The sequence below is a fragment of the Panthera tigris genome, chromosome C1 (assembly GCF_018350195.1).
Source record: "Panthera tigris isolate Pti1 chromosome C1, P.tigris_Pti1_mat1.1, whole genome shotgun sequence".
Lineage (NCBI taxonomy): Eukaryota > Metazoa > Chordata > Mammalia > Carnivora > Felidae > Panthera > Panthera tigris.
The window spans coordinates 207,347,357-207,356,602 of record NC_056667.1 but is presented as its reverse complement, the minus strand read 5'-3'; the positions used below and the strand labels follow the sequence as shown (position 1 = coordinate 207,356,602).

The following is a 9,246-nucleotide window of genomic DNA, read 5'->3' as shown; positions in this document are numbered from 1 at the left end:
CTCTGTGCTGACAGCTCAGAGCCTGGAGCCTGCTTCGGATTCTGTGTCTCCCTCTCTCTCTGCCCCTCCCCTGCTCATGCTCTGTCTCTCTCTGTCTCAAAAATAAATAAAAACATTAAAAAAAAAACAAAGAAACTGGATGATTTCCCTCTTTTTCTTGCAAAGGAGTTAACGAATTTATTACATGCATCAAATAAGCAATAAGTTACTTGCACTTTGGTACAATAGCTTTTCAGTAAAACATCAACAACCTCTGCCTCCAAATGTCTTCTCCTTTTGCCTGCCTTTCCTCAAGACAACAGTCTTACTAATGCAGCAGACTGAGAATGACATTAATGAAAATACTTGGAGCCCAACTGGATAAGATAGTGGGGTCTGCCTATTTGAAAGGGTAATGTGGAGAAAAACACTCTGCCATTTTTTTTTTTTTTTTTTGTCTGAACAAAAGCCAAGTTCCTATTGGTCACAGGCAGCCTGACCAGGCTTAAAAGTTGTAAAATGGGAAGTTGAGAATGGTGGTTTATATAGTGTCCATATGTCTAAATTTTTGTGAGTCCATAGTTAAAATATTAATGTTTATGTGTTCTAATAACAAAGATCATTTAGCCTATAAATATTTCTTTTACTAATCTGAAAAAGATTTCACTGAAAACGTCAGTTCCTCTTTGAAACATTTAGAGAGGTGGAGAAATTTACTGTTACTAACAATCCCTAATTATTGTTGACAATGATACTAATGACAGTCAAACTTCATAGAAAACATTGGTGCGCGTGGGTGGCTCAGGTCATGATCTTTTGGCTCCTGAGATCGAGTCCTGCACTGGGCTCTGTGCTGACAGCTCAGAGCCTGGAGCCTGCTTCAGAGTCCGTGTCTCCCTCTCTCTTTGCCCCTAACCCACTCGCATTCTGTCTCTGTCTCTCTCAAAAATAAATAAACATTAAAAAAAATTAAAAAAAAACTTTATAGAAAACACAAGTGTCATGACCTCGTAACTATCGCTGAATAATGATACATAGATTATATATTTTAAACTTGAATAATTTGAGCTCAATTACTGCCAAACTCTCTTAATTCAAGATACCATTTAAAAGAGCTCTTTGATTTTGTTGTCAAATATCTGCTACTCGATATAGATTGAGAAGGTTATTTATTTATTTTAATTTTTAAAAATGTTTATTTATTTTTGAGAGAGCACAAGTGGGAGAGGGGCGGAGATAGGGGGACAGAAGATTCGAAGCAGGCTCTGTGTTGTCAGCAGCAAGCCCCAGGGTGCAGCTTAAGCTCATGAACTATGAGATCATGACTTGAGCTGAAGTTGGACGCTCAACGTACCGGGCCAACTAGGCAACCCTTTATTTATTTTTTTGCTAAGTAGGCTTTACACAGAGCACGGAGCCCAACATAGGGCTCCACAGGGCAAAGCCCAAAGCAGGCTTTGCACAGTCAGCACAGAGCTGGACGTGGGGTTCTATCTCACAGAACCATGAAATCATGACCTGAGCCGAAATCAAGAGTCAGACGTCCAACAGACTGAGCCACCCTGGCGCCCCCTTACTATCATTATTCTTAGAGCCATTACTATTATATTAGTTATTATAATCTAATGATTTTGTTTCATGAATGCCAAATAATTAAACTTCTTAACGATCGCCATTGTTGCTGTATACTTCACAGACTAATGGCTGCAACATCCCTACCAATCTCTCCCATCCCACCCTCTCCTAAGGGCATCATTTTCTCGACTAATTGAGATGATTGCTCTGAACGACTTCCTTTGAGTTATAGGTTAGATAAAAATCGGTCCAATAAAATTTTCCTAAGCCCTTCTTTTATTTTGGATACACATTTTGTAAGGGCTGTTTGCTGTTTTCTGTCATTTTAGACAATGTGAGTATATACAACCGCTTGGGTTTGGGATGGTCCCCCCTTACTAAGTATATTTGACGGAGACTTCCAAAGATAATTTAACTTTTTACTGGCTTGGGGTGTTTGTTATTTTTCCACACAAGTCACCTCGAAAGAGTGCCACTCTTTCATGAAGTAAGCTCTCACGCAGTCAAGGTGGAATTTGTACATCTCTCTCTCTTTCCCCTCTGACTCCCCACTCCACCCCCCCCCCCCCCACCATACACCTTGGGCTACACAACGGGGTCAGAAGGCCGCCCGTCACTGAGTTTAATTTTTTCCAGTCCACCTAGGCAGTTGAAGTATTTCCTCAAGGAAGTTTTCATTCAGTTGATGGCCTGAAGGGTTAAGAAAACAGAAACGCATAGTATTACTGAGTTGTTGTTATGAATGTTTCCAAGGAAACCATACCAGGAATGTTTAAGTGTCTTGTTTCTCCCCAACCCACAGGAGTGTAGCTTGTTTGAGGTTTTGATGTCCTCTTAATTCCTGCCGTCGCTGCTCTGTGGTAGGGTTTCCAGTGGCGCAGGAATCCATGGCTGGAAGAGATGACGGCTCACCGGCCCACCACGTCCTCACTGATCCATCTTCCTCCTGAGGAGGTTAAGGGCGGTTCGGAATCAAAGAGAGGTTGATTTTACGTTTCATTTTTAAAAATTCCTTTAATTTTTTAAATGCTCAATATAGATTAGTTTTCTCCAACATGCACATTGGCAGACCATCTGAATATTTCATCAAAAATAAATAATAAATGAATTTGGGCTGCAGAGATCATTAGGAGAGAGAATGTACATGATAGATCATATCATGCTGTTTTACGAGGTGTTTTAAGGGGCACGGGAGGGGGGAGGGACCTACAGTTCTGTGATTTCCTCTGCTGTAAGTGGCTATAAATAATGTTTAAAGTTATTTCATTTTTCTTGAAATTTTATGCATCCAAATAAAAATGAAATAAGGAAGAATCTGAAAATAATATCCAAAAGTTGTAACTTGATTGAACATGACTTAAAATATTTTCATAATTAGATTCCACAAGGCAGTACATCCTTTCAACATGTTTCCCCAAATGACGTGAAGCCAAAGGCAACCCAAATAATTTTCAAAGTGAATAGGGACAGAAAAATCTCTTCTCTCTCTCTCTCTCTCTCTCTCTCTCACTTTGTCTCTCTCCATTTCACAGAAAACATGCATATGTATTTGTGCACAATAATTTTTTTTTATATACCCAAACACCTAAAATTATCCAAACATACCCAGATAGGTGAATACTTGTATTTTTAATGAGAAACCACCATTAACCAAGTGATATCACACACACTTTATTTAAAATTTTATTTATTAATTTAAGGAATCTCTATACCTATCTTGGGGCTCGAACTCATGACCCTGAGATCGAGAGTTGCATGCTCTTCTGCCTGAGCCTACCTGGCACCCCTATCATTCACACTTCTACTATTATTAAATATGTGCAAAGATAAGTGAAGCAAATTAAAAATAATACTTCAACCTCTATACTGAATAGGAAGTATGACAATATTTAATTCCAAATGTATAACTATAATTATATATTTTATCCTATTTTATTTTCATATGAGTTGTTTTGTATTGCATATATATATATGTATTATATAATATGTAAGACACATTTTAAATATACAAATGTGCAATTACTTTTTCTCCCACTAAATATCTATGTAGTAGGTTTGGTTTATAATTTGCCATATTCTTCGTTATTCAAGGCCTGGTAAAAATTGCTGAAAGAACACAAAATTTTTTAATTTCACCATTTGTTGTGGATTTATCTGAGGCACTGTGGCTAAAATATCCAGTTATTATTATCTCTTAGTAGACACTGGCAGCTTCCAATCATAAGAGGTAGTGAGCATTATGGGATTCCCACTTATTTATATCTACTCCGTTCCTAAAAAGTATTGGATAAAAAGTTACATTTTTGTGATTTTTAATTAGAAAAGTAATGTGCTCCCAACCCACCTGGAATCTCTGACAAATTCCGCTAAACACTATTAAACACAAATATGAACGCTCCACAGATGATAGCTGCTTAAATGACCAATTCTGCTATTGTTTAACACAATGAACCCAGCAGGTAGGTTCCATGAACAGTACATACCGATGATGGGTGAAACATGATAGTAATTCTATTTCCTCGGCACTGCAAATGGAACCACATGTAAATGAATAAGAAACAATAGGCAAAACTGTTAAAAAGAGGAGAGTCTGTGTTGTATGAATGGCGGACTGGGTGCCTGGATTCCCCACACAAGATTTACACAAGCACAGAATAGTTTATTAAGGACAGTACACTTTCAAGATGGAGTGTCAGGCCCAGAGGCAGCAATTGCCCTGAGGCCACAGGGGTCCTTTCTTTTTATGTGAGCAGGGTCTTGGGTCATGGACAGGTTGGTCTCTAATGGAGGTCGCTTCCCATCTTTTGGGGGATTCCTCCCACAGGCTGGGACAGGGAGTTTTTGACCTTACAAGGTTTGTACAAGAACCACCTAAACCACTGTGCTGCCTTCCTCCAAGGGGGTGGGGTTAAAACCACAATGCAACTGTATTATAATGAGCCTAAGGGTTACCCTAGGTCAGAAGTAGAAGAGAGGGCTTTGTTCTGCACCTGTGGCTCTTGGTCTGTTAGCCCCTGGGTCTTGGAGGCCACAAAGTCAGAATGTTGTGCCCCGAAGCTTCTACCCTATAACCTATTTATCACCAACTTGGCCTCCAGCTCATGTCTAACTACTCTGTCAATGCCTACTGTATCTAAACCTGTATATTGAATGCCAAAGTAAAATAAACAATGCTAAGGAAATAAGCAAGAAGTTTTTTGAAATATCTTTTGCCTTTTTCTAAAACAAATTTTATGCGGGTTGAAATGAGGCAAACTGACCCCAAGGACCACCACATCAGTCCTTTCTCCACTTTTTTGAAATTGCTGGAATGAGGTGCAGTGAAAGGCAACGTCCCTTGGATCAGTTTCCCGTGAAAGCAGACTCCAAGACGAGGACTTGGGCCCAGGTGGTTCCTTTGGAGCCGATCCCAGGAAGTAGAAGTAGGGAAGCAGGGAAAATGAAACAAGGAAGGAAGCCCACGTCAAGAATGTGCAATCACAGTCACCGCCGTGGGCAAAATGGTTTACTTCTCCAGAGAAGCTTGCAGAAATGATCTGACCAAAAGAAAAAACAAAAGAAAAGAAAAAGGGATGAAAGATTTTCTCCACCACCTGTCAGGTTTTCTTGGTTGAGGACGGGCTAAGCTAGGGCTCTTTGCCTCTCTGCTTTTCCAGGCTGCAGGCCCGCAGTGGGGCCCCGGGGCTCTTGCAGCTTCCAAGAAGCTCCCGGGCATTAAACCAAAAAGATAAGACTGTGAAATGCTGTGAACACAAGCGTCTGAATCACTGGCCACTGTCTGGGCAGCCACAGCTGAGATGAAATGGAACTCAGGGTACAGAGGGAGAGTGTCTGAGGCGCGGCCTACAACCACATTCTGTCAGGGTTTGCACTCAGATTATACTGTTCTCCGAACAGTCATGCCCTCTCATTCAAGGCATGCGTTTCACTTCAGAGGACTTTACGTTTGCAAGCACAAGCATTCGACAGCACTAAGATCTAAGTTTTTGGAAGGTGGTAGCTTTCAATCAGTGGTGAAGAAAAGGGTCTCCCTTGAGTTTATGGAAAAGCTCAGACAGCTCAGTCTCAAAATTCCCTAAAATGGTTTCATTTCTCTAATATTTCCTTCAACCCCAATGAATTCAGAAATAATTGTGTTATATATATGATATAAAGAGAAATGTGTTTTTCAGTGAAGTTAACAATATTTTTATAGCTTTATATTTTTAGTGGCTTTTTGAAATTTAGGAAGCATTTAACAAAATTTCCAAGCTGGTTATAACTAGGCATCCCGATTAAAAAAATGAACCTTTTACTGGAAAAAAGATTGTTCTCCTACTGGGCCCTTGCTATTAGGCTATATTTTAAAACCCTTTCTTTTCTTTAGTTAGGTGCACATGTCTTATAGATCCTTAGCTTGTGACTTTTTCTTATCAGTCCAAAGTTAAACTTTTCTCAAAGATAGGAGGTGCTATAAAAATATATTGGTTTTAAAGCATTTTTAAATGTTTATATATGTAATTTTTGAGAGAGAGAGAGAAAGAGAGAGAGAGAGAGAGAGAGAGAGAGAGAATACCAAGCAGGCTCCACACTGTTAGCACACAGCCTGACTTGGGGCTCAAATGCGTGAACCATGAGATCATGACCTGAGCGGAAATCAAGAGTTGGGACACTTAACCAACTGAGACACCCAGGTTCCCATAAAACATTTTTATTTATATAATTTTTAGTTTCAAGCAGACTTAGTGTCATCCTCCCTTTTTTGTTATAAATCACCAAACCATATACAATTACAATCTCAAAAACTAAATCACTAAATATACCATGATTTTTTGTATGTGTATACACACACACACACACACACACACACACATATATATATATATATATATATATATGTAAGGTGGCCTATTTATCTGTCATGACCCTGAGGTCTCTAAACATTAAATATTTAAATCTTTTAATATTTATTTACTTTCAAGACAGAAAGAGAGAGAGCAGGGGAGGGGCAGAGAGGGAGAGGGAGACACAGAATCTGAAGCAGGCTCTAGGCTCTGAGCTATCAGCACAGAGCCTGACATAGGACTTGAACCCATGAACCGTTAGATCAGGACCTGAGCTGAAGTTGGACACTTAACTGACTGAGCCTCCCAGAGGTCCCTAAACATTATTTTTAATTCAATACATTTTAATACATTAGTAACACTGTAAGCATTTTCATTTTTAAGATGACAAATCTCTTATTGGTGAAACAGATATTTCCTTACAACCTAAGACATGACTACTAATAGTTCCAGGAATTTATATTTCAGCATCTAAGAGCCTAAATTTATGATACAGTTGTTCTAATGATTATACCTGCTAGCCCTTCATAATTAGGTTCAACCTGGAGAGATTTACTGTCACTTATGTTCATGATAGTACATAAAATCAAATATGGAAAGTAAAATAAGTTCACTAAAGCGGAATTTTACCGTGAAGGAAATTTTGGTGCATTTCATTTAACACTGGCTGCTATTTCTGGAATCTCCAGCTCAGGACTCAGACTGGAGTGGTAATGTTTTGAGGGCATGTTCCATTGTACCGGGGCAATCTGATGTGTTCTGATTACCTTCAAATGTTGGGGGACACATGAAAACATGTGAAGCCTTGCCACACAGATGGTTTTATATTTATATGAAGAATAATGGGATCTGGCGCCTGAGTGGCTCAGTCGGTTAAGTACCCAACTTCGGCTCAGGTCATGATCTCACAGCTCATGAGTTCAAGTCCTGCGTTGGGCTCTGTGCTGACAGCTCGGAGCCTGCAGCCTGCTTCAGATTCTGTGTGTCCTTCTACCTCTCTGTCCCTCCCTCACTTGTGCTCTCTCTCAAAAATAAAGCAATAGACTTAAAAAAATAATTTAAAAAAAAGAATGGGATTTATTTTTTCTCATTTTCCCAATTGTCAAGTATTTTATTTTTATAACAATAGCTCCAATTTTCCCAAAGTGCTTCTGTTGGGGAGATTAAAGCCAACATCAACTGAGGAGTGAAGGTTGGGTCTTAAGTTTGGTTTCACAGGAACCTGCAAAGACTTCTCCCCATGTTTCTCCCTCACCAAAGGTTCTTAATGAAGCTTTGGTGTGTGAAATGGGCAACTAAGGATTTCATATTAATTGTGGAAGTCTTGTCTTCACAGAGGCACCAAATTCCCATCTGGTCAGGATGGGTTCTTCATAGACAACTTAAGGCATGATGCCCAGGGAGCTTTAAGAAATACTGTAATTAACATCCTAGCATAAAGCCTGTGGGTTTATCTACACTGGCTAGATAAGTCTGTGAAGGTTCGAGAAGAACTGATTATGTCATGGAGGTAAGTATATGTAGGAAAAGTAATTTTAGAGTTGAATTCATATAGAATAACATTTCCTGGTGTCACAGGTTAAGGAAAGTACTTTTCCATCCATTAAAGTAAATCTTAACATGTCATTATGTATGCGATGGTCACAGTCATGCTTTGACCTATGCTAATAATCATATCCATTTCTTTGTGTGTCATGTAAAAGACTATTTTATTTACAAAACAGCACAGCGTTTGTTTTATTGCTGAAGCTTTACCCGATTTGTCCAAATAGCAAACTTTTGACATCTTTGAGACTCTTAAGAAATTTCATACGAACTTATATCATTGTTTCCTGGTGTTTAACTTCATATAAAAGCAGTTCAGCCTTCTTAAGAATGGTAAAATTTTAATATCTAAAAGAAGAAGGCTGGGCCCTTCTGGACATGGGTCCAATACCTTGGTGGTGGTCCAAAATATGAAAACATACCGAAAGCATGTCAATTTCACCATGTATATAAATTTGGGGAGTGGTGATGATCTACATTTTGAGTCTGTTGCCGGCAGTGCCATTAAAAGTAGCCATTTTGTCAAGCAATCTAACTTCTTAATACCAAAAATTGTGGTGCTGACAAACAGAAGCCTGGTGAACGTGTCTTACAAAGAAAACTGTCGTATTAGATATCCAGCATATTCTTCGAAACGTTGTCAAGCTGGGGTCTTACCACAGACACAAACGCTTTACTCTCTGTGTTTTGTTCTCATAGCTAGCTGCTTCCTTCTCAACCAAAAAAATCTCAAGTTACCTGAAACTTAGTTCCTATCTCTGTTTCTCTGTGCTTTCCACACGGGCAAATGTTATTTTCAACTACCCATACTATGACCATAATGTCAGCCATGCCCGGGTAGAAGCCTTGCTGGCTCAGGCTGTTGGAAGACTCTTTAAACAAAACAGATGAATTGAATGGTAAGTCACGGGGAAAATGTGCCTTACAGCTATAGAATGGTCTTTGAGTTGGTAAGACAGGAGATGTCACTAACCACTACTGAATTTATGTTTTGTAGCTTAAGGGAGTAGCAGTTGGAAAATAATGGAAACTTAAAAAGTGGGCATGAGGCCAGTTACCAGAATTCAGTAAGTAGCTTCTACATGAAGCCGTATGCAGTTCGTAGCTTATACATAGCTCACACAACATAACACATCCTCTTCTGTGTTAATATTTATTTATTCATCCTTTCAGCAAATATTTACTGAATATCTGCTGTGTGTCAGGCACCGTTCAAAGTGCTGAGGATACAAAAATGAATACACTCAGCAAAGTTCCGCTTCTCAAGGAGCATACCTTCTGGTGAATTCAGGCACACAGTAGGTGGGTAAGTGAATAAATAACC

At 39.2% G+C, this 9,246-nt stretch overlaps 1 long non-coding RNA gene across 1 annotated transcript; it reads left to right on the top strand.

The window, feature by feature from the left end:
* Positions 1 to 2,373: 2,373 nt before the first annotated feature.
* On the top strand, positions 2,374 to 8,989 carry LOC122241470. The gene is made up of 3 exons (XR_006221639.1): positions 2,374 to 2,536; positions 8,750 to 8,821; positions 8,920 to 8,989. It is a non-coding gene; the product is annotated as an uncharacterized LOC122241470 (long non-coding RNA).
* The last annotated feature ends 257 nt before the right edge of the window (positions 8,990 to 9,246 follow it).